This window comes from Buteo buteo, chromosome 7, assembly GCF_964188355.1.
Source record: "Buteo buteo chromosome 7, bButBut1.hap1.1, whole genome shotgun sequence".
Taxonomy (NCBI): Eukaryota; Metazoa; Chordata; class Aves; order Accipitriformes; family Accipitridae; genus Buteo; species Buteo buteo.
In genome coordinates, this window is record NC_134177.1 from 19,950,488 (window position 1) to 19,977,423 (window position 26,936).

Here is a 26,936-nt window from a genome sequence, read left to right on the forward strand (position 1 = left end):
ATATTGTCTGCTTCCTGTTTCAACTCAACAACTCTTTCAAAATTGCTTATTCTGCCCTCTTGACATTCATCAGCTAATGGGACATGCAATAATAACTTTTCATGTACAGCTCCCAGTAAATCAAGGAAAACAAGTCTTCATCTGAACTTCATCCAGAACATCCATAGATAACTGGAAAAAAGCTTAGTTCTCCCATTAGTTGGCTGGTCAGAAGCAACAATTAAAACCAAACAGCAGGCACCCTTTGTCACTGAAATTCAGAGATCTCATTTCAAAGCCACAAACGTTTGTCAAGCAAGAAAGCATTTAGTTGCTGTAGTCACTTGCCTGAATGTACCTATTTTAAAATTTGATCACCTACATAAAAGTAAGAATAGGATCACATCATTTCATTGGCTGCAAGTCATAATCTTTCTTTAAAATTGTGCACTACCTTAAGGTCCTGTGAATACAGCAGGCAGTAAAATTCTGATGTTATTCATATATCACCTAGCTAGGAACAACAGACAGTCTCCTGGGGTGAAGCTCTTTAGTAAGCATGGCAGGTCCAGGATTTTGCAGCCCAGCCAGTTCAACTTTCCCCTGGGTAGCAGGGAAGTGCTTGAGGGCCAGGCTGGGCACCCAAATCACAGAAGTACACCGCTTTCTCTTTCGACATAGCTGGCGAGCACCAGGACATAGCTCACTGACACCTGTGGCTCTGGCATATCAGATGCAAGGGTGCCTAAGTTGCTCTGACTTGTTAAAATGCTAGGGATGTCTCTGTCCTGAAGACAATGTCCTTTATCACAGAGAACATCTAACATGAACAGAAAGCTGCAGTCTGCCAGGAGAGTGCAGCTGATTTGCAGGTTGAGTGTCTCACATGGAAAGCTGCCTCCCACTGCAGTTTTGCTGTATGCTTCTTCGTGCTGGATAGTCTTATTCCTTACAAACACAATTCAAAAGCAACCTGCAGAATTTCTAAACTGATGAATCACTACCACTAGATGGTCTGAATGTGAAAATACAGAAGGGAATTTAAAAACAGGCAAGAAAGTCCTGAGGCGTCAGACGGAATGCCATGTTGATGATGGACTCCAGAAAAAGAATCTATTAATATTGCCTAATGAGCTTGCTCATCCAATTTATTGTAACATACAGGTAGACATACCACAGCTAAGCTTTAGAACAGAGATAAGGCTGCAATCATGAGTAACCTATGCACACCCACTTAATTATGTAATACAAGCTGTGTACATCTTAGGGTATAAAATGAAACATATCCATGACTTAGCTTATATTTTCCATTCAACCTTATTTCTCCCACACCTGTAATTAATATTACACTAAAGCACAACCAACAGCCTCCAACTTCTATCAGACTGCTTCTATCTCAGGATTCATACTGGGAGTTCCCTTTGCTTGAAATAATGTCCCAAACCAAAGAAGTTCACTGCTGTCCCAAAGAGCTGATGGAAAGATCACAAGGCAGCTTGAACCAACCGCTCCCTTTAACAAATAGACCCCTGGCAGAAGAAGATTTTTCCCATATTGTAGATACTACTGTGTTCAGTATGTCAGGACGTATTACCACATTAGCCTCAGCATAGAGTCTAAAGAACAGCATATAAGCTATTAAGTCTCATCCATCCTTTCTCTCCATCAGCTCTGTGAACCTGGCAGGATTTCTGTTCTCTTGCTTTTGGTTGCTTGTTAATTTGTTTTAGTCATTCTCTTCTGGCTCTCCTCTAGCCTAGCAGCCTTTATTTTAAATGAGTCTGAGAGTGAATTGAAAATATAAATCAGAAGGAAGGAGCTTAACTTTGTTAAGTTCACAAGCTGCACCATTTATGCACATGCTTAGAGAGTACAAAATGTATACCATTTGAAAAGAAGCAAGCCCCAAGTAATTAACCTCAAATACTGTAATTATCAGTGGGGTTTTTTCCCTCCAGATTCTTAAGAAATCACTTCAAAGACTGTTTTGTTATTATGGGAACCACTTAATATGAAACACCTCAGGTTAGAAATGTTAATAGCAGATGAGCTTATGTGACCACAGAAGGTCTTCTAGTGATGGATCAATGGAAGTAGAGTAACTGGCAGGCAGCCATCAGCTTAGATTTTTTTATTATTATTTTAGAGCTATTTCTTGCAGAATCTGGCAAAGTTTTAAATTTCATTTTCATATAAAATTAAATTGAAAAACAGTGGTATGTTTTCCTTAGGTTTACTCAGTGCAGTATTTCCTGACTGAAGCAACAGTTGGTCTTGGTCACAAATACAGAAAGGCTCATAATTTCCCACTGCACAGCTGAAAAAATGTTCCCTCATTTCTCACTCCAGTATACACTTTAACTTTGTAGGAATGACAGGCAGTTTGTACACACCACTTAGTTTAGGTGTCTGTGGTTCTCCTCTGCTCCCTTCCTCCTTTTCCTTGATCCACTTCAGATCTCACTTTTAAGAAAACGAAGTTAAATTTAGTTTAAATGACCAGTGGTATTACCCAAATTGTCCTTACTTTGTTGAAAGGTCAGTGAACCATTCTGCTGGACTAGGCTTTCAAGTCTCTAAACAAAACTAGTGGAATTTAGATGCTACAAGCCCAATGCCAACATTTTGCATATCTGTAAGTGTGAGAGCCTGTTCTCCAGCTCCGTTTCCACAGAGGGTGCATTAGACATCAAGCCTTTTTGGCTGGGATAGCTCAACACACTGAGCTAGATCAACGCTTCAGGGACCACTTCAGAGCAGGTACTCTGCTTGACTTGCTGGTGCGTAGGCTTTCAAAGATAAGTGAACTAGATGAAATGAAAAATTGTAAATAAATGTTGGAGTCTGCTAGAAATAGCTGATAACATGGAAGATTACACAGGCAGGACATGGTTGTTACACTCATGTAAAAGTATAAACTGTGCTATCCTCATTTTAACTTTAAAGTGTAAAAATAAGAGACAAAAGGCACTCAGTGTTTGCCTCACAATGATAAATCACAAGTTTGTAAGACATGCATTATTTTTCCTAGGCCAAATTCTTTATTTTTCATTTTATTCACAAGTATCTGGAGGTTCTCAGTGAGGAGAACAAATGTCCTGTACATGCTGTAAGGTTACCAAAACCTAATGATCCCCCTTACTCTTTGAAGATGGAATAGAGGAGAATGTATTGTCTCCATCTTGGCAAAACAAGGAGTCTTCAGCTACAACACCAAAACCATCTACGTCCCTACTTCTCTGTGCCCTGGGCTAAGAAATGCCTTTTCCCCTTGCATTAGATAATCATTAATAGCAATCATTTAATTGATTTATTGTAATGACAAGCAACCCTGACATCGAAGCCGTCGAGAAACTGCACAAGCGATTAAAAACACAAACCTGCAGAAGGCGTCATGAAACTGATAACGTAAAATTAAATAAGTTATTGAAGTTCCACTTAGAAGTCTTATGAACTTATATAGTGCTGAAATATATGAAGTCCTTTCTCCCAAATGTAGATAGCTAGTGCTGAAAAATGTTGAAAAATAAGATATTGTCCTAGTTTCAGCTGGGATAGAGTTAACTGTCTTCCTAGTAGCTGGTGCAGTGCTATGTTTTGTGTTCAGTATGTGAAGAATGTTGATAACACACTGATGTTTTCAGTTGTTGCTCAGTAGTGTTTAGACTATCGTCAAGGATTTTTCAGCTTCTCATGCCCAGCCAGGGCACCTGACCCAAACTGGCCAACGGTGTATTCCATACCATGTGACGTCCCATCTAGTTTAGGAACTGGGAAGGGGGGGGGGCAGGGATTCACCGCTCGGGGACTGGCTGGGTGTCGGTCGGCGGGTGGTGAGCAATTGCCCTGCGTGTCATTTGTACATTTCAATCCTTTTATTACTACTGCTGTCATTTTATTAGTGTTATCATTATCATTATTAGTTTCTTCTTTTCTGTTCTATTAAACCGTTCTTATCTCAACCCAGGAGTTTTACTTCTTTTCCTGATTTTCTCCCCCATCCCACTGGAGGGGGGGGGGGAGTGAGCGGCTGCGTGGTGCTTAGTTGCTGGCTAGGGTTAAACCATGACAGGTATACAGTGAGAAACAAGGGACAGAGGTCTTCACCCCATGGGTCTGAACAGCCCTTTGCAAAATGGATTATGCAAAATGTCAGGGATGGCGTATTCCAGGGACTGAGGCCACGTGTCCACACTTTGATTTTTCCGGAACAAGACAATTGTATTGTAATTGCTGATTCTGCAATAAAAATTCTAGCAATATTGTTAACTGACTTCCCCTCCCAATTCCTGTTGGTAATACAGTAATTTTTCCACCTCCAGGATTATATTACCTGCCAACACAACCACAAATGGCCTGGAAAAGAAGGGAATTTTATTGCACTGCTTTAGGCCATGTCTACATTGGGTTGTTGAACCACTTTAACTGTGGTTAGCTTGCGTTAAAGTAGCTGGTGCGCACATCAGACTGGTTTTCAAAGTGATTTAGTACCTCAGGCTACGCTAAGCATCCCTCCTTAGAGCAGACATTAATCCATTTTGCAGGGAGCCTGTTCCCTGTGGAGTTCATGTGGCCCTAGCTGGTCTGCTGCCACAAGTCCTTTACTTAATAACACACTCTGTACTAAGCTGCCTTGATATTTCTATGTCTCCAGTGCATTGAGGTTGCCTTGGCTAGATGTACTTTCTGTTTAATTATCAGTAGCCCTACAGACATCAACATACCAAGTTTATGTATGTGCTCTAGGACACGTGTATCTCTCTGGGTTTCTTCACGGATCCATGCATAGTTCTTAGACTTGACTGCACTTGCCAAAGACACATACTCAGCCTTGCCACAGTAAGATATCCCACAATGTAGATGCTTTCAGGGAATTACTAGAGCAGAAAGGCAAAAGGCTGACCAAAGCTTGACTCAAGGCTGAGTCAAAGCAAAGGACTCTGGCAAAAGTGCCGTAATACAAAAGGCCATGATGGAAACACAAGCAAAGCTCCTAGACATGAGATGATGACTGTATTTTTGTACCCAAGACACAGACAAAGCCAAAACTAACATGGTGCATATTGTCTGCAGCAGCACTGTGATAAGTACCCACAATGGAACTGGCAGGCTCTGGAAAACCACTGACAGCAGCCAGCACCCCATGCATACATGAGGTCTGACCTGGAGGTGAATTACAGGGTGGTTGAGACTCAACAGATGTGGTGGAGACACACAGAGCCCCAGCAGGACAGCCACACTGAAACACTGAAACACGAACTCAACAGCCAGCTAAAAACCACTGCTGGGACTTGCCAACAAATACCACGTAGTATATTGTTACACAAGTGCTCATGGGGATTTCAAAGGGTTGAGTTTTTTGTTACAAGCTACATTGCAGGAGATAGCCTCCTTCCACCTGCCTTTTAAGCCTACTCAGACAGACACCACCTTTGTCCTTTTGTACATGATATTCACAGCTTTCCTCCCACTGTCTCTCCCCTGCTCCAAAGACTGGGTCCTTCCTCCTCCCGAATCCTATCCCCACATTAAAAACATTGATGCTTTTAATTTCTGAATTAGGGCACATTTTTGTATTTGTATTTAGGGCTTCATCCTCCCCACGCAACACAATACAGTGTCTCCAGGAGGAGTGTGGCTGGGCGGAAGCAAAAGGAATGGGCAGGACTCAGCCCTTGCATCACAGCACCCTTGCTCTGAGTTACTGGTGGTGAAGCCCATGCTCTGCACAGCATCTGGGGGGTGAGCAGCCACCGAGAGATGCTGCTGGACTGGAAGCAGCAAAGTATCCTACCATGGAGGATATTGGTTTGGGACAGGAGGAGGAAAAAAGGAGAACAAAGCCAGAATCCTCCCTGCCCTCCTCCATGCAGCAGGTTGAGGGGACACGGAGCACCCCAAATCCTGTCCCAAGCCCAACCACCTCACCACAGCCTCTGGCCACCAGGTGAGGAATGCATTCCCCAAGAGATGCTGTCCTCACTACCATAAAGCTCTTCAGAAGTGGAAGACTTTTTCAAGCTCTAAGGATTTGCTTCATCTTTGGCACAGTACGTGTTCACTGTCTTAATGCTTCAGCTATGTGTCATTCATTCTCTCTTACTCTCCATTTGGAACAAACTGGCCAAGCATAACAAGGGAGTTTTTGCACTCATAACTAGAGTAAAGCATTGTCAAAGTTTCTACTGAAGCTAAGTTTGCTGACAGTCAACAGCTACATCCAGAAGGAAGTAGTTCTACTTTCATTAAATTCAACTATAGGACTTCTTCTGCCAAGTCCCTATGTAAAACCAGTGAGTGTGAGGGGTGTTCATCGCTGCCATGCAGTGACCCTGCAAGCTTGCCACAGTGAAGTCTTTGGGAAGTCACTTTTACTGCAGTCAATGGAGGACCATGACCCCCCATTTGTGTTTCTATGGCAGAGAAACAGGTCAAAGCTAGAGTTTCAGACAGGGAAATGGCCTGCAAAGCCAGGTAAGCTGTCAATAGCCTTTGATTAAAACTCTTGAATTCAGACTGCCTCAACATTCAAATTTCAGATAGAGAAGAGAGCTGTTGAGTCTCACTCCAATTCTGTTTCAAGAGAGAAGACTCTTTTCCTTTCCAAATACAACAAAAGACAGTACATTTTGTTTGTTCCAACCTTTTGTACGAATAAAGGAGGGCTATAATTCCCGGGCAAATGAAAATAATACATCACAATGTTGCCTTTGTATTTCTTTTATGCTGCAAGTTCTTTCCTTTACTCTTGAATTGGCCATGAGCAAAGGGAGTGAAGAGAGCTGCTAATATAATCTTCAGATGTCTGTATGCAAACGTATGAATCATTAGAGGTTACTGGTTTATTTGCCAGACAGCAAGCATCTAGTGCCAGCTAGATACCCAAAGTAGCCTGCCTGGCCTTCACGCTGCTGTTCAGAAAGCTGCAGGTCTGCCTGAGGTCCTCCATTGCACCTCCTGTCCAACGCCCATTCTCGATACCCAAATGTCTCAAACTGCACTGTTTCTTCCTTTGTTCAAGGTACCTGAAATCAATCCCACTGCCGCTTCCCCTATTTTTAATTTCTAAGCCACAATATATGTCAGTATTCAACACAGTTTCATATTTAGCATTACACAATTGAAAAACTTGTCCTGAATAGAGCCACCAGGTACATCTAAACACAGGTCCCTCTTACTCCTAGAGGCTTCCTCTTCTGCTATACACCGTGGTCCATGCTGTGAGGTAGCAGTGAACAATTCAGGGTCTGACTGCCTATCTCTAATACTGTCTTTGTGGACCTAAGAAAAGCACTGATTTCATGTAAGAAATTAAGCAAGCTTTGAGGTAGCAAGTGTCATGGTATTAAATGTCTTACACATCTATCAATACCAAAGCACAGAACCACTCTAACTAAGTATAAAGTTCTGCAACCAAATCTGGATCCCACTGTAACCAAATACTAAGACTCCCACCAGACTTCAGTGGGCCTGGGGCTTGCTCTATATGGATCATTAGGAATGCAGGTTTTTAGTTTGGTTTTCTAGGGGAATGGGACTTATGCAATCATGCTGTGTGTATAAGCATGTCAGTCTACACCAGCAACTTTGTACTCACTGGACAATTTCAAAAGAGAGCCCAAAGACATTGAGTTTCTACAAATTCAATGAAAATAAGGAGATGGGTGGCAGAGAGAGACCCTATCAGTGCCCAGTGCACGTTATATGGCAAACTGAGCTCACTCCTTGTTAAACATCAGATAATGCATGTGGGAGACAGATATAGGACACCAGATTTCTTTAGCCCTGCAACCCATGGAGCTGCTTGATTGTGTTGCTTTTTTTGCCATTCTATGCTTAAGACTAAAATCATTCAGGGTTTCAGGGGGTTTGTGGTTTGTTTTTTTTTTTTAAAAATAGAAGACAGAGCATGCCAATGGCTGCACAAGAGTGCAGAGGAGTTGCCTCAACAAATGCGAGCAGTGATCAAACACCAGTCCTCCTGTGACACTATCAGGCTCTCAAATATCCTACCTGCAGAAATAACTGGAAAGTGATTTGAAAGAACACCTTGACTGGTAAGGTGTTGCAAAAGCTGAATGTTCCTCCCTTTTTCTCATCTCTGATTCTTGGGCAGTCACTGATGCACTATATTAAATTCTCACGTTTGTGTCTCGGTGACTTTCCCTGGTAAATCGAGAAGAATTTCATTCCTAAATATTATTTTTTGGATTTTTTAAAATATAAACACAGTAGCCAGTTTCAGCTGTGATCCAGTGATAGAGAAGGACATATTCCTAGAGGAAGATTTGCAATTTATAGCCATGTGTCCTGGTTTCAGCAGGGATAGTTAATTGGCTTCCTAGTAACTGGTACAGTGCTATGTTTTTGAGTTAGGTATGAGAAGAATGTTGATAACACTGATGTTTTCAGTTGTTGCTAAGTAATGCTTAGTCTAAAGTCAAGGATTTTTCAGCTTCTGATGCCCAGCCAGCAAGAAAGCTGGAGGGACGCAAGAAGTTGGGAGGGGACATGGCCAGGACAGCTAACCCAAACTGGCCAAAGGGGTATTCCATACCATGTGATGTCATGCCCAGTAAATAAACTGAGGGGAGTGGGGGTGGGGCAGATCACTGCTCAGGGACTAACTGGGCATCGATTGGCAGGTGGCAAGCAAATGCATTGTGCATCACTTGTATGTATCCTTTTATTAATACTATTGTCATTTTATTAGTGTTATCATTATCATTATTAGTTTCCTCTTTTCTGTTCTATTAAACCATTCTTATCTTAATCCACGAGTTTTACTTCTTTTCCTGAATTTCTCCCCCATCCCACTGGGTCAGGCGGAAGGGAGTGAGCGGCTGTGTGGTGCTTAGTTGCTGGCTGGTGTTAAACCACGACACCATGATTTTACATCTTCTGTAGCTTCTGTATTGGGTTAACACTGAGGTAAGTATGGGGCTTGTCTTGGTCTCCTTGGGCCAAATTCACTGTGGCTAGAAATCTCACATAATTTATTAATTCAGTGCCCAGGAAAATTTCAGCCTCTTAGGTTTTAGGTAGAATAGAACAGTATAAGACCTCCATGAAGTATGACTACTCTACAGCAGAAACGTCTGTCACTTTTATTTTATTTTATTTTCTGCCATGCATCCCTCACACTTGAAGAGCCAATAACCTGTGTTCAGGCAAATAGCCTCTTTTGGGCTGTACTTATAATTTTATTAGAAAAAAAACAATTATAAAAGTGTCCATTTAAATTCATAGATACTAACAGGTCACTAAAAAGCCTATTTTACACAGGAAAATTACACTGCACACATTTTTTCTGAATAAAGCAAATGATATTATACAGAAAAATGAATATCTCTGAATTGTACCCCTGATAATAGTACTATCACAGTAATTTCTTTCTGTGTCAAAAGTGTTGGCTATTTTTTTTAGAACATACTATAGTTCTAGGACGCCTGCATTCTCATAACCATCCTTTCTTACTGTGCACCATCCAATAAATATGAGAAATATTCCTGAATGAGAGACAGCTCAGCGACAGTTAAAGAATGAAAATCTTTAGTAATACTAAACTATTTTACGGAATTTTTTTGTATTTGCTATGACACACAGTTTCTTGAAGACACTACCTAGTGTTGACAACTTCCACTGACTTTAGATGAACTTATGCATAAATGAACATATAAGCATATGCACGTTTGTGTGTGCACCCATGCACCCACACCACCTTGAAGTCTTTACTGCATTGCAGTCTGTGGACTTTTTTGCATTATCTCCAGTCGCATCAAGATGTCATGTCTTCTTTTGGTTTCGTTTTTTTTGTTTGTTTTTTTGGTTGGGTTTTTTGGTTGTTTTTTTTTTTTTTTTTTTTTTTTTTAAGGATTCACTTTTAAACCGAAAGGCATTTTCTCCATAGTGATTTCTTGTAGGTTCCAGTGCTCTACTTCTGACAAACCTAATGCAGTTGCCAGTCTCAACAAGAGCTATATACTTAATAACTATAAAGGTGTCTTTCCTGTATTATAAAAGGCTAACTGTTGTTGTGAAACAATCAGTTTTCTTAGTGGATTATATACAGTAATCTGGTACTTGGAAATAATATTGCTTTATAAAGTAGAACAGCTATTTCCTGACAGATGCCAGGAAAAGCAAGACAAAAAGTATTTAAAAAAAAAAGATTTATAAACAGAGTTTATCATAAAAAGATTTAAAATTAGTTTACCTTACCCTGGGAATAACAATTGCGATTACAGCAATTATACAGTAACTGCAAACTATGGTATTTTAATAATGTTATTGCCTGCCTTCAGGTGAGATGTTTCTGACACCATGCATGACATGATCAACCAGGCTTGTTAGGGAAAATTCTATATAACAAATCAGAATTTTACTAACAGAGCATCAATGTTTCTCAGTCTTCCAGAGACAATTTATACCAGTTGCAACTACCAGTCCTCAAACACTTTCCAAATTCACTGTGGGGAATGGTAACCTTGAAACAGAAAAGATCTGGGTGATTTGGCAGCTGTAGCAAGACACAACGTGATGAAGATTCCCCAACAGTGAAGTTAAAATATTTTAATGGAACTACAATAGTTGATCAAGCAGACATGCAGTACTCATGGGTAAAGAGAGAGTATATTCAGGGTCCTTATATCTGTCATAACACACTAATGAGGACCCATGAGTACACTATAGCCAATTTACTTTAGTTTAAGTGAATTCCAGAACCTTAAATTATTAGAGAAAACAAAGTTTCTTACATTACAACTTCTTGTTTGCCTTATACCCTGATGGTTCTTCACGCCCACTTGTTTTATGAACTATGCAATTACTACTTATTTTGGGCTGTACCTAAGGCCTTGTGTCATACAGAGCAGAAATGATAGAGAAATTTTCTTAGGAAAGCACGAGAAAAGTTGCAGCTGTCTTGCATAATGCCTTAGCACACAATGATTTCTGAGAGAATGACCCAAGCGTAATAAGGCAGCATGGTCGATGCTTCCAAGCCCTTATACTCAGTGAAAGCATCTGACAGTTGAGGGCTCCAACACTAGCTTATAAAAATACAAAATACATCTTGGGGTTTTTTTTCTCTATTGGAAAATAAGGTAATTTTTCTACACGGAGGTTATTATAGGAACCATTACATAAATGGCATAATCATGTATATGCCACATGTGGGACTGGAAGATTAAACTTTCAAAGATCCAGGAGCCTTCGATGTCTAACTTTTACTGAGTTCCCTAAGCCTCTCTGAAAAAGCTCTGCCTTTATGAAGGCCAAGGCTGTAATGTTATCTCTAAAGACTTCAGCAGGGTCAGGATTCCACACCAGCTATTACCTTAAAATAAACATGCGGTCTCAACCACAGGCAAGAGGAGTTGCAGTGATTTCTGTGAAGTTGTGTCACACCTTATGTAAGAGGCTGGCCTAGATAGTCAGAGTGGACCCTTGTGGCCTTATGAAACAATCAAACTTCACATGTCAAAAATATTATCATCTGAAGAAAACAAAACTTCTGCAAAATCAAATCTTTTGGATTTATGCACGTACCTAAATGCTCTGCCAAATCCAGCTTTTTTGTGTTATTATTTTAAAATTGCATCTTTGTTGGCTGAAGTGCTTAGTAATTGTGGTTGTTTGCTTTATTGTGGAAGTATGGCAGCTAGCAATCAGGCATGCCACTTGAAGAATTAATTGTGCCAATTATAAGAAGCATCCAAATAGTGGGGCATCCCAGGGCTGCAGGTGGGAGGAGGGTCTCTCCTATCAATGGCTCACTGTCATTTTTTTTTATTTTTTTTTTTTGCCTGATTTGATCTCACTACAGGCCAGGCCCTGTCCCAGGGGAGCGTGACAAGCTGACAGGATCTGTGGCACAAAAGGGAGCTGGATTCTGCTTGTGTAGGATTCTTGTATAGGAAAAAGAGACTTATAATAGAAATTGACTCAAGATTAGCTTTTAGCTGTTCATATTCATTGGCCAACAACAATTTTTTCCACCCCTTAATCAGCCAGCCATGAAGCAGGTTATTTTGCAGGAAGGAGGCAACAGTACATTTCTGAAACTGCTCCAGCTGCCTCCCCATTTCCCACCCTCAGATGCCAGGTATCTAATGGGTCTTCAGCTCTGCCACACTTCTTGCATTAGCCATAGGTTTTGTCTGCTGTAAACACAGCTCCTTGCTTAGAACAACTGGAACTCTCCATCTTTGGTAGGATCGAGAGCTATGGTCTCACACACAAATGCTATGATGAATGCTAATATGTTAAAAATTCAAGGGCAAAGTTTGCCACAGAATTGTATTGCACACAGTTAACTACTTATGAACACAGAATTCTTTAAGCTCCCCCCAAAAGATTCACATACAATTTTTGCATTCTGTGCCCAGGGACAAATTGGCAATGTACAAATCATGGTTGTAAGATGTCTTTTTTATTTTATTCTCTTGAGTCAATTTTTTATTAGTTTTCAGACCTTTGCCATTATTGCATGGTGAAAACATTTTACATAGGAATACATGGCCATACTTCTATGGCTTTGAATTTGCATTACTCCAGTTAAAAAAAAAAACAACACCAAAACAAAACAAAAAAAACCCCACCCCAAAAAAAACCCAAACCAAAACCTCTTGCTTTAGGCTTCACTCATGGTAGGTTTGGACTCTATCTTCACTGAAGAACACAAAACCAAGTTCTGCTTTTCCTGTTGAAACACATGGGAATTGTACTTGCACAGCTAAAACACTGTTTAACTGGGGGCTTGATGACTGACTTGTGCAAGTGGGGACAAGATCTTCTGCATCACTCCAGACTATGTTTTGTTTCAAAGTTTTCTTGGCACACAGTGCTGTAGGTAAAATGAGTGTGAATTCAAGGTAGAATATCAGTTAATTTACTTATGAAATTATACTTCCCGTCATAATATTTGGGGGGGCTCCCAGAAAAGTTGGGATTTTTTAGTATAAAATTAGCCTTCAATCATGCAACTATTTGTAAGTGAAAAACACCCAAGTATCATCCAGGTAGCACAGGATATTGTACGTAGGACTGTGATTCAGACCAAAGTCAAATCTTTCACTTATCATCATCAGGAGAGAAAACTAAACAATCCTAATACAGCTGCCATAAAGAACAGTAATATTTTACCACAGTATAGTTTCTGCCCAGATACTCTAGGGTAGCTTGTCCACTCTTAGCCTTGTAGTGTTTCCTGTGGATGCCGCCCTGAGAGCTTGTAACATTCAAGAGCACACCTAGCATACAGTTTTCATATGCCAAGTGCTACTTTCAAAGCAATTGTTGCTGCTCTGAACTTGCAGCTGAAATCTACAAAGAGGCAGGGACTTCATTCTGAAGAGCAGGGTGATAATGTTATGTATGTATGAACAGTATGCAAGTATCTTACATCTGTGTGTACATACAAAATTTCTATTTGAATGACATTGCACATCTTCAGCATGGCCATTTAACTCTCAGTACATTTCCTAATTAATTGGTTCTATTAAATATTAGAAATTAGAGCTTTAGCTTAAGAAACAGAATAAAATAGATCTTTAAAAATCTATGTTGTAGGTACTTCATGCATGTCTTGATGACTTAGTTCAGGACCTCAGCAAAAATCCCACTGAATCAAGTTGTACCTTCAGCTGCATGCAATTAATGCAAAAGAAGAGAGTGTGTTTGTAGATTCCAGGTGGTCCAAGCAGCCTCTTATGTTGACAGCAATAAGAAAACAGTATTTAGCCCAAATAATTATTACACAAAGTATGTATTAAGTGGTACAACTAAGCACTGATTTATAAGACTGAAGAAGACAATGCTCAAAAATATTTCTTTTTTCCAAAATAGAACAGATTTATAAAGTAATGACCTAGGTGACAGAGGTTAATTCTTCTATTTACAGGCAGCATTTTCATCTTAGCATCTAAACTTACTTTGAACTTGCATAAGTTACAACCGACTGCTGACTGAGAATGGTACATATGTAAACATGGGCTGAACTGGAACAAATTTTTAAACATAGATTGTTTGATAGCCAAATGGCAGTAATATGGCCAAAACCAAAATAGGCTATGCAACTGAAAATATTGCTGCTGACTAGCTATAGGGTTTTTTCTGAAATAATGTTCTCATCAGTTATTTGTAAAACATGCTTGCTTAAAAAAAAAATAAAAAATGTTACTTTGTTTATAATGTAGCTATTTAACAGTCTGCATAGTAAAGAGCACTTTGGTTTTCCCAGCATCCCAGGGAGGAATTTTCACTTAACATCTGCTTGAACTTTTACAGCTTATGTAAAACAAAAATTTAAAAAGTAAAATGCACAATTCTCTCAGTTGCAAAAGTATAAAGCAAGAGTAGTGATGCTGACTACACTACATGACAGTAGGTGTTTCCAAGTACATTAAAGGAAACATTATGCCTGATAAACTTTGATTTTACCTTTGAATTCATTATGGAACCAAGTATGGCTCATAGGAGCTTAAGTGTTCAGGAGAGAGGCTGGAGGGGAACTGCCAGAACTGAAGTGCCTTATTTCTGTGAGGAGCGTGCTTTCCCCTGGGACCTCAAGAAGGGGGTATAGGGAAATTACCAACAGTTTCATGTTCTCTACACACACCACCATAGTGGAGATTACTTTAATCCTTTAGAGCTTGAGGATGGAAGGGGAAGAGAAGGGCTCTGTATATCTTCTCTCCAGTTGAATGCTCAACTATGGACTTCAACTGAGACAAAGCTGGCTCAAACTTTTTTATTGAAAATAATTTCGTTCCCAAGTATCAACATATCAACCTTACAAGGCAGGTTTCAGCTAGTACTTTATATATTGGAACTATCATACTACCTTTTATTATTAACTATCAAAACTGATCACATTGTCTTTCGATGAATTCTTCCATTATTTTAATCTCTTTCCAGAAAGAGAGGCTCATTTTTTGTATGCCTCATATTTACAGATCCTCAAGCAGTTTGTCAACAAAACCCATCTGTTAGCTATACCTCTGTTTATTTGGCTAAGTGTGCTGTAAACATACCATGACATCGTTTCTGCTTCTGCTTTGGATTACTGAAAACTTCTGAAGTGAGCAGCATCACTAGTACTGGTCAACAAGAGCTGCTGCAAACAGTTTTCTATTATTTGCATAGCTGTACAGATAAAATAGTAAATCTAGTTATGGTTACTACGTTAAGTATCTTGCTGATGGACCTGGTGCAATACCATATACATCCACAGAGGGTGCAGCAAAACAGACTTTACAGGTAACTAAACTACAGACAGTGCCAGTCTTAGCACCGTTAAAGCTAGACAATTGGGAAGCTAAAGTTAACAGAATGTAACCGGTGTTTTCCAGTTTTTCTGAAACGTTGGATCCACCATATCTATGTGTTTAAGCAAGTCGGGGTCACTTCTCCAGAAGCAGCTGCATGCATGTCACATCTCTGCTCTTTGTTAAACATTTTTCCCCCCCCCTAAATCTAAAGTCACTTGTAGCCATTTTCATGGCCAAATTCAAGTTGAACAAATACTCTCTTAAAGCAAAATGCAAAAAGTCTCCTAGCCCATAGACTTTCCTTCCAACAGGGCTACAATGGGGGGGGGGGGGGGGGGGGGGGGAAGCAAAGCAGGGGAAGGTATCGCCCCCTTCATTTCTCAACTATATATGTTTTTAATTACAGAATCAGATTTAATAAAACAAGAAAGAATTAAAGTCTATTTAAAAAAACTTCCTTACTTTTCTTTTTTTCTCCTAAGACATATTTTTTTCCACTTTTTCACATCTTTAAGTGATTTTTCCACAGAAACCCAATAGCCAAATTTCCACTCTATACCATGGACTCTAACTAGGCATTCAGTGCCACAGCCTTTTGATTTTTACAGTGCACAGATCTTAACCTGAGAGATGAGAATTTAGCTGGGTGCTGGTGACATCCCGAAGGCACCAAGAGCTAGGTTCTTTCACAAGCAACATTTCATGTTGCTCTGCATAAAAGTTTCCTTACAAGGAGGCCAGCATGTGCCCAGGGCACTGTTGTGGCTCAGTTCTTTGGAGAGGCTTGCTGCTGCGTCGCTCCTTGCTGCAACTGAGGGGACTGCATGCCACCAGCCTTCAACCTCCTGCCAAGTTCTAGTGGCTGAGAAAGCAGAGAGCAGCAAAGAAGGGAGGGTGTCTTGGACCACACGTGTCAGGAGTTACCATCTGCAACCAGTCCTGCAGCACTCCCGTGCCAGCCTGACACCAAAGAGCCGTTGCCTAATCTGGATTTGCAAATGCAACTATTTTCCTCCTGAGTTTAATCAGATTGAGTTACATCTGTATTAGGGAGGCATCCTTCCCTGCCAAAAGCCATGGCTCAAAGCAAGTTTCTCCCACTGCAAAATCTAGGATTAAAAACAGATGCTGCTGAGTTCCTACCTTCACAAGTCATATTAAGATGATTAGTCATTAACTTTTTTTTTACTACCGAATGAGATAAGATAGTTACAAGAAAACACTAACACGGATAAAACTTTTATTACTTGCTAATTAGTTTAACTTGTTACATTGCATGTAGAAAGCATGGAAAATTGATATTTATTAATACAATGCAAGTATATATGCTGATAGACAAATTAAAAACAATATACCTTTATAAAGGTGATGAGTTTCTAATTTCAGTTTGCATGAAGGTAACAAATATAAATGGAGCTCCATCTGATGAAAATTCACTTACTTCCTAAAAGAAACAAATCCGATTCCAGGTGCTCACAGGGGAAGTGTTATTCTGCTGCTGGACATTTAACAGAGTAATAAAATGCAGTGATCATTTTGGTGGTCCTTTTTACAGTGCTTCAGAGTGACATCTGAGTTTGTAAGACTTCAACATTTGAAAATTTGTGTCAAGAAAGAAATAAAGCAGAGATATTTCTTACCAAACCAGAGGAAGGGTTACTTAAAGGGTGAGTATGAGCATCTTTGAATGTGAAAATGCTAAAAAAAAAAAATCCAAGGACAAGATAAATCATGTTCCTGAGGTTTAAAAAAAAAATAATAATTATGCATGTGACCTATGCTTTCAGTTCTTTAAGCAAGAAACTATAAAATACATGTGCTCTCTGAAAGCATGAAAATTCATATTCAGGTGACTTATAGAAATAACCATTCCCACACAAATAAAGTCATCACTAGACTCCATGTGTCCATCCTTCCAATTTGTTCCTACTCTGAACATCAAGGCCTGCTGATGCACTGCTTGCCTCTGTTGTCTGCACAGTATACTGGTTCTCAGACAGCCAATGTCCTCCTGCATGTCTTTGAGGGGGGTCTTTAATGTATAGCAAAGCTCACCAGTGAATGAAAAGGGATAACAGAAGTAAGGTAAGAAGGCTGGAAATCCCAAAGACTCTTAGTTTCCCTCCATCACATTCTATCTTGCAAAAGAAGCTTAAGTGCTGATTCCTTTATGCTGAATTACTGAGGCAAGATTTAATACTTAACTAGTGTTGATGGTACAGCATCAACACCCTGTTGTTCCTCACCTGTCACCTAAATCCACACTACAGCCAGAAGCAGTAGTGAAACACCACTTTTCAGGAAGGCTTCAGGCATGACCCAGAAATATCCATCCAGAACAGGAAATCTAATCTTTGGCATGTGTCCAAGTGGTCGAAACAATAATAGAGGATAAAATTAGTTAACACACTAATGTAATGGGCAAGAGCTGAGAATGCTTTTTACAAAGAAATATCATACTGCCCAAATGTACAAGTTACCTGAAGATGGTATTGAGCAAGTGACATATCAAATCATCATCTCACAGTACTCTTGAAACTGCAAGAAACATTAAGGGCTCTAAAGGAAACTAGGAAGCTGAACGGCCAGAGGATTTGTGCAAAATCCTCTCAGGAAAAAAAAAATAAATTGTTCAACAGTGAGAAAAGTTACTCTACAAAATAATTGAGCAGGTATTAAAATGACTGAAAAATTGCAGAGGGATTTTGTGATAACAAACAAGTAATAAAGTCACAAGTGGAATGCAAAGTAAAATTGCATGTGCAAGGAAAATGACCCTAAATATATTAGAATTCATCATTGCTTAATTAGCTATAACATGAAAATTACATTGGATTCTATGTAGACAGTTGTGTGGAAAACGCACCTTGATGCTCAGCAGCACTCAAGAAGGCAAAAGGATGTGAAAGCACAATTAGAAGTGTAATGAGCCTAAACAGAAAATGCTATTGCATTGCTATGCTAATCTATGGTGCAGCCACTCCTTGATATTTTGTGTAGTTATGGTCACCTCACCTCAGAAGAGGGAAAAAGACTAGAAAAAAGTGATGAGGCTAATATAAGAAATCCATAACAGCTTCCATGTGAAGAGAGATTAAAAAACTTAGGACTCTGTTGAAACAGCTAGAAGAGAGTTCCATGGATGTAATGGAATTTTCAAATAATAAGGGATGGATAATAAGGGATAGACAAAGTTAACACCTGACTACCAGGAGTTAGCCATGAAAATACTAAGTGGTAAGCTCAGAAATAAAACCAAAGGGAGCACCTTTTCCATGCAATGCAGCTAAAGTTGCAAAACACCCCTATCAGAAGCACCGAATGTCAAGAGAGAAACAAATGAGCTTTAACTTCTACATCATTTATGTAAGTTCATGGGAAAAAGAGCCTCAAAGGGCTATTGAAAACATTGGTGCAAATGAAGTCTTATTCTTAAGAAGACTACATATTGCCAAAAACTAGTAGTCTACAGCAAGGTTCATTATATGTTTGCCCTATTTTTATATTCCTTGCGTCAGCATGTGCAGCTGGCTGGCTGCTGCCAAAGGCAAGATATTAGTTCAGAGGGACCATTAACCTAAACCAGTAGGGCTGTTCTGGATTCAGCCAGGTCAAAAGGACATATGAAGTAGGTGCTATAAGTTTTGAACATTCACACTTTAAAATTATTCAAATGGCAATAAAGCAGATTCATGGAATATTTCTCTTGTTTTTAACCTTCAGTAATTTGAATTTCCTTCTCATTCAGGCAAATCCCTTAACCTCTTCAATCACACCCTCACATTATGCAAAAGTTTCAAGAGTCTGTGTCCCATAATGAAAAGATTATCATAGCGTTTAAAAACCAACCAAACACCACCACAAATACATCACTACTGCATATTAATTTCTCCCTTCTTCTTTGATCCAGTCATTTTAACGGTTATGCACCTTTCCACCATGAAATTTTCCAACTAAACTGTTGCATATTAAAAAGAAAAACTAGCACCATCTCAGCTTCAAATAATAATTTTAGAAAATACATAACTTAATAGCTTTGTGAAGATTATAAGAAAATAGTCTGCAAAAGAGGCTTTGTGAGTACTATTGAGTTTCTCCCAAGAGGCTGTGGGACCCAGGTTCTTGGGGGGAAGCACAGAAATCTCAGAAGTTCTGTTACGTGATTCCATGTGGAAAGAGGAATCCAAGTTCAGGCTTTTGACTTGGAGTGTTCCTAAGGCACAAGCGTGTTCTTTTTCCCCTAAAGGATACATGCAACATCTGTCCCCTTTGCTTACCAACAGCAAGGAGTTCAATGAAAGCCACACGTGTCCTTCATGATACACAAACAAGTCTCCTGGTTAAGCAGCAAAGTAGCGGAATGCCTCAGAAAGAAATACTAGTGCTCCATTTTCCCAAGGAATTGACTTTGAAGATAGTGAAGGGCTAAACGCCACTAAGACAAGGAATGTCTTTAACGGGTATCAGGCACTAGTCTTCTAGTGGACAAATTACAAATACAGGACCTGTTCTATACATGAACACAACAGAGTGTTTTATTCCTGAGTAGTCAATGACTATCATCAGAAGGCAGGAGTCTGATACATGATTAGATGTTATCTAGACTTTCTTGGGACATGCATAAGCCTTGCATAAGCCACATGGACACCAGCACAAGTTATCTGTGAGGGTGTATCTCTAGCACTCAGTGTGCCAAAGCAGGAAAATAAAGTAGGAAAAAGCGGCATATCCTTTCACTTACAAAGTTGTTGCTAGGCTTTAGGACAGATTTATTGTGATATGTCCAAGTTGACTGGATGCAAGTGCAGGAGACCAACAGAATAACCTCACTTTGCAAATTGCTCAGAATAGAACATCCCTGTATACTGAATAAGTTGGTCTAATAAGAGATACTACTGCTCTGCACAAACCTTGGTTTGTACAGAATCAATGATAGTAAAATCTTTGTATTTCCTTGGGCCTATTTTGCCTTCTTGGTTAAAAGCACAGAAAGAACAATCAAAACATAGATCTACTCTGATTTTCAGAAGGTTTTGAACACAAGGAGACCAATCGAGACTAACAATCTTCCATTTTGTCCTAAAGCACTGACTGCTAAATTCTCTGTGAAAGTGACCAAAAATAAATTATTTATGTAGCCTCATTGGTTGACAAAAATGGGGCATCTTTGCACTAATCCTTTTCAATCCTGGGTTCTTCTTCCCTTTTTAGTATTGTCAGGGTAATTGACCTCTCCTAAAACCATTGTTCAAACCATTTTATATACTACTGTCAGCTGACTTATCTTCCTTTTCATCCTATAACATCTATAACAATTTGTAACAATACTACTGTATTTTATTGCTGTTAAGCAATGAATGCTTGCTTTTATAATAAGTAAACTGTGCAAGCCATTTACATATCTGACTTTTGTTTTTCATTTCCAATTTCTTCTCGACTTCTTCCTGTCCTGTAAGCCTATTCTCACAGTGCACTTTACATCCTGGAAGCTTGCTATTTGAATCAGCTATACTGATATAGCTGAATGGCAATAATGACATCACCCTCCCCCTGAAAGTGTTTAAAGGTATATTATTTTTCCACTGCGCTCAAATTTCCTTTAAAAACAGACTCAAGGAATGAATGCAAGAACTCGGGGGTTTTTTGTTCAAGTGCATTGTCTTCAACTTCATTCTCAATTGTTTTACAGAATGTGTTTGCCAGATGTTCTTTTGTTATTTTCATACCTCTCTATACCCTATTTTCTAGTTCAATACTTACTATTTGGCCCAGATTCTGCTCTCTAATGTTCATGATCGGAAGTCAAAAGCATATCCAAGGATTGGAATTGGCTCTAGCTATTCACCTGCAGCCTGTCATATCTTTTGTTTTTTTGGACTACATCTGTTTCATTTTCCTTAAATGATTTAAGCCATTTTAGAGGCAGATTTTAACAGACATGTGTACATATCTAGCAGCACCTTTACTGAATTTAACATTACTCAGATTTGATGTTTTTAAATTTAGTGTGAAGCAGGTTATTTGATACAATATTCTTGGTAGCTGAACAGAATCCAGTTCTTCTCACACATCAGTGCAATTTTTAAAATCCCTTCAATTAGGAAGCCAAATTACATGAGTTATGTAAGCTTTCTAGCAAATTTAATCTATAATACAATACCCGTTTGCCAAGTGTAGGAACATTTAGGTGGTGTTATTAGATTCCCCTCCTCTTATAGCTTGGTAATATATTTCCAGGCACTTCTATCACCTCACTCTACATAAACACATGGAAATCTTTTAGATAAGTATACACAATCAACCTGTCTGTGTATAACATAAGCTACAGCTGTTAGTTTGTGGAACTGAATATTTTGAGTCCAAGAACGTATTTTTACTTTAACATGGGAGACAACATTTACACTCTGACTTCAATTCTTACTATGGTTTTGCCCTTTATTTTAGAAACTCATAGCAACTCATTCAGAAATGGGTAGCCTTTGAAATTGTGTTTAGCATACTGGACTATTTTTACTTACTAAACTAAAAGTTAGGGGAAAAGAAAGCCCTAAAGAAACACTCTTAGATGAGATGATTTATTTGTGCAATTAAAAATTTGCAGTAGGCAGTAGCAAAACCTACCATGTTGTAAATGGCTTTTACTGACTCACATTAAACTATTGCTTAGGCTTTGCTTCACACCTCCTAGTTGTAAGCTAGCACCTGCTGCTTTAGAGGAAGGTTAAACTCTCCTCTTGGTTTCAGAAAGTTCAGGCCCTTGCATAAAGTTATACACAGGAAGTGGCTGTAAGGACTGCTTTGTCCTTACAGTAAGGACTTACAGTAAGTCAGTCACAGTAAGTGAATGCTGCTGTCAAAACCATCCATCACTGTGTCTAAAGATTCATATCATTAGCTGTAAAATTCTAGATACTTTCTAACATGAATGCTATTGCAAGTGGAGTCAGTTATATCAACAGATGTTTTAACAGAGTCAGGATGCTGAAAGAAAACATACCAGCTTGCTTAACATCAATATCCAGCAAAATACTTGGACCCTTTAGAAATACTTAGAGGATAACATGGCAATTGACACATCCACATTGTACATTACCCTGTAACAGAAGGGAACTGGATTGACTTGACATGATTTGTTTTAGGTTACAGGTGCTATGGACAGAAGAGAAGCAGTAGATGTCATACCCTGAATTTAGTAAGGATTCTGAAGGTGGTTGGAAAATCATATCCAGAGAGCAGCTGTCAGTTGCTCACTCTCAGGAAAGAACGGGATATCAAAGCAGAGATCTGCAAGAGTCCATACTGGTTCTGGTACTACTCACTGTATTGGAAGTTGGATGGTCAAAATTAATTTGAATTCTAAACAAAAAAACCCTCCAAAAGTAAAATGATAGATACAAGCCAATAGGTGAACAGACTGATTATTCTTCTTAAGCAAAAAAAATTAACAACATAGGATTGTACAAGTAGCTGATGTATAGAAAAGAACCAGGGAGTTATAGCAGATTGCAAGTATGAATTACACAAAATAATCCCTTTGCTCTATTGATCATGCAGGTGCCACAGGGGCAGGACTAGCTCCACTGTGGCCACCAGACTATAAGAATTACCTAGGCCAATTAGAAGGAGCAGGGGAAAGCAATAAGAAATAATCGAGGCCTAGAAAATACAGCATATGAGGAAAGAATGAGTGAACTGGAATTGTTACTCTTAAAAAAAAAAAAGAGCTGAAGGGCAGACATGGTGAACTGTGACAAGAAAAGAAATCTTTCCTTTCCCATAGTAGATAGATTTAGGGGCTAAAAGACTTCAGCTGATGGACACAACACCAAAAAAACACAAGGAAAAGCTGTCCAAAGGCAGAGTTCAGAAGTGCAGGACTGGGCAGCCAGCAGGGACTGAAGTGGCCTTCACTGAAAGGTTTTACAGCAAAGAAACACAGACGGAAACAGCGGAACCCACCTTGGGAAAGGAGGGTGGATCTTGCAGATCATTAAACACATGTCCTATAGAGAGGGTGAGTTTTTAGTACTACTCGTCTTGTGTTTCTGCTGCTGTTCTGAAAATTAGACCTCAGGTAGGTACTTATTGATATTTCCTCACCAACTCTTTTGAAGACTTTCATTCCTCTACTGCTTGAACACCAACTCCTTATGTTTTCTACTTCACCTTACAGAATACAGTGTGCAATTGCTCATTACTGGCCTGAAAACAACAGCATGTTTAGCTACAAAGTATTGATCTGCAAGATTACAAACAGTGAGGAACCATGAGAGAGATTCCTCCCTCCCCATGCTGATTTCTGGTTGGTCTAATTATACAAAACATTTCAGCTGTTGCCTTGTGAGCTACTTCAGAAAGAAAGAACATAAGAACTTTCCATAGCAATCATTATTCAATTCATAGTGTATATTCATGCAAGCCTCAAATTCATCTAAAGAATAATTAGGAGACTAAGAGACTGCCAGGAGATGTTCTGGTAGATATTATCTTTATACGAAAATTACTATTAAGTAGAGGGATATCAGAGCTGGAAGACATGATTTATGGGACATATCCACAGATATGCACACACAATGTCCTGTCTGGACAAAGAAAGAAACCAACACTCCCCAGCTGTTTTAAAATTTAGTTTTAAAAACAATGATCATGCAAAGAATAATAAAACCCCCATTTTCTTTTAAGTGTCACAAGTAGAATTTGCAGATAATTCCTACATCATACCTGTGTCCTATTTTCAAACAGGACTTTAGCATTTAGGAGACAAAAAACAAGGAACCCAAATCATCCAAGCAAGACTTCAGTATTTTGAAGTGTTAAGATGCACATGCCTAGATGAAACAGCTTTTGAAAGTGCCTAATCAGATTACACAGCTAAATGAGTTTAAAAAAGAAACAAAATTCTCACTTGTCTATTTCTTTAAATGTGCTTTTTTTCATTTATATTTAAAGAAAAAGATCATGTTCCTTGGTCTTATCATCCCTTTCTGAAAGTGCTAACCTGCAGTCTGGTGAAGTCCTTTAAAGACAGACCTTTGCCCTTACCACGTCTCTGAAAGCTGTATATGCAATTACCTTCTGCCCCAGTAACAACCATACAGTGTTCCGATTTCACAATGCAGCCAAATTACTCAGGCTGTATAGGAATGCCACAAGTTTCACTCTTGATGGAAAAAAGTTTGAGGTGAAATAAAAGTAGATGTGGGTAATACTTTTATTCTTCCTACTGCCCAGTTATGCAACACCATGTAAAACATTTGCTAAATAGGAAACTTTTTTTAATCATTATTTTTAGCTTAATTTACATTGAAGCTTTCAAATGAGAAGATTTATTCCTCTCAACATTAAACTAAAGATAAATTGTACACATGGGTATAGATGCTAAGTGGGAACATTCCTTCTCAGTCATCAAGCAAAGCATTGAACTATTTTAAAAAGGTAGTAAATAACTTAAAGTAACAATGACATCTTTTGGATGTCTGCTCTGTTTAAATTGGCAGCCCAAATCTTTATCTTATTCTCAAATTTCTACATAACCACAGTAATGCAGAATTAACCTTTTGCATCTAAAGACTAGCTGCCTGATCTTTCTGCAGAGATAAAACTGATATGCTGCCCTTGGCTTCAGTGGCTGTAAGTCTGTTTGTACAGATTGTTTCTTAAACTAGATTCCATTACATTTCATTTCAGTCCTTATTTTGTCAGGAGCTTTATCTTTCAAGCTGCTAAACTAACCCATGCATTTGGTTTGTTTCTTTAAAGTGGGCACTGAGCCCCATTATGGCAGAAGTTTGTCAGTGACAAGAGGTAATATGATTACCTGTTTGACAACCATTTTGGAAGAGAAAATGTAATTGTTCCTCCCCACCACGTCTCCATAAAACAGGTAAAGGAAGCGATCATGAACATAATTAAGTGTGGTACCAAGGATCATATACTCACTGATCAAGTAATTTTTTGTTTAATTATGTCTTTCACCTTCGCTCACTTTAACATTGCAAATCTGCCCTGTCTTGCTGCCCTAGATGTTGTGGAAACTCATTACAAAGGACCATTTGTCCTCCAAATGTGTAATGCAACAATAAGCATTATTAAATATGCTTGTGATATAATCTCTTCTGAGAATGATTATATACTATGCAAAGATTATTTCCATGTATAAGAATGAGTTTAATAAAAAGTTATTAGAAAAAGAGAAGCTGAATAATTGCTTTTTCTAGAAATAGCTCATTTATGCCAAATGTCATTCTATTTACCTCAAATTCCACAATGATGCTTTATTTGCCTCAATCTGGTTTGCATTTCTGAACACTTGTCACTATCTGCAGGTAACTATTTTAGTTACAAGAAAAGACATCAAATCCCCATTAGCCAGCTTTTCAAATACAATTTCAATCCTTTAACTTGTTACAATTCTTGCAATGCTTAACCAGGATTTTAAAAGAAAATAAGAAAGAGACTGTACATTATTAAAAAAGTTTTCACTGAAAACTTCAAAAGTGCGCTGAGAATACTTTAAGAACATAAAACCACCTGTAAGTTCTTCTTATTGACTTGATACTTACAGATCATTTCCTTCCTACAGCAAAAGGGCTCATCCAGAGTAAAACTACTTTTCTGACTGTTCCCATAGACAACTTTAGCATGCCAAAACCACACATTAGAGTGCTGCCACAAGCTGTGACTAGGATCCTACTGTAGGGTTTAGAGACGAGGGTTAATTAGGAAACCTGTCTTTTGCAGCACTGGTCTCCATTCTCAAATGCCACGTTCCATCATGAAATAAATGAGCATGCCACAGTCCAGTCCAAGAATACACTGTGTTTTTCAATAAAAAGCCCTGGCCAATGTTCTAACGTTGCAGCAGGAATTGGTCTCTGTTCCCAAGCTTTTCAAGAACATTTGAACACCATCTAGCAATGCAGTTATTGCTTTTAAATTAGTTACAGACAATTTCACAGTGGTTCTTGAAGGAAGTGAAAGAAAATTGTGCTAGGAATGCACTTAGAATTAGCCTTAAATAGATATAAATTGGTCTCAGCTTTGATTGAGATTAGCTCCAGATTACAGATCAGCCTGAAGAACCAGGAATTATTTAGGACTGAATAATTTTACCCTTGTTTATAAAACCAAGCCAAGTAACAATGGGAACCATGTTAGAAGCTACTCACACCTGCAGCAGTCAGGACAAGAACAGCTCAAATGCACCCTTGAGTACCGACAGGCATGATGCAGTTGTCAAGCACTATCATACCTCATCACACCTGTGGTGTTACTGGTGCTGCCCATCTGGATTTCTCCAGGTTTCTCTCTCCTGTCAAGAAACATAATCCGAGCACAATGCAATCATTGGCAGGGACTCATCCAGGCTGTGCCGATGTCCAGCAGCCAAGGCAGTCCTAGACCCAAAAAGCAGGCCCTATCCACCTCTGAACCTTGTTTGTCCCCAGCCATGCCCTGAGGTATCAAGGACTGTACATGCTATACACATGATGCAGCAGAAAGGCTCACAGCACGTCCTTGGGAATGGCAACTGCTGCTGTCTCTGCTTTCGCAACACTGGGTTCCATCTTGCAGGCACCACAAAGAAAAGGGAGCAAACCCTGCCAGGGTCCACAGAACTCACATCACCCTGCTGAGGGGGAACAGCTGGGGCCACACTAGCTTTCTTGGTAAGTTTGTTTAAAT

At 39.1% G+C, this 26,936-nt stretch overlaps 1 long non-coding RNA gene across 1 annotated transcript in view; it reads left to right on the forward strand.

Moving 5' to 3' along the window:
* Positions 1–16,916, forward strand: part of LOC142032774 (uncharacterized) — a 43,310-nt gene extending 26,394 nt beyond the window's left edge. Inside the window, exon 3 of the long non-coding RNA XR_012650985.1 lies at positions 16,807–16,916. This is a non-coding gene — a long non-coding RNA (uncharacterized LOC142032774). The remainder of the gene's footprint in view (positions 1–16,806) is intronic.
* Positions 16,917–26,936: the final 10,020 nt, after the last annotated feature.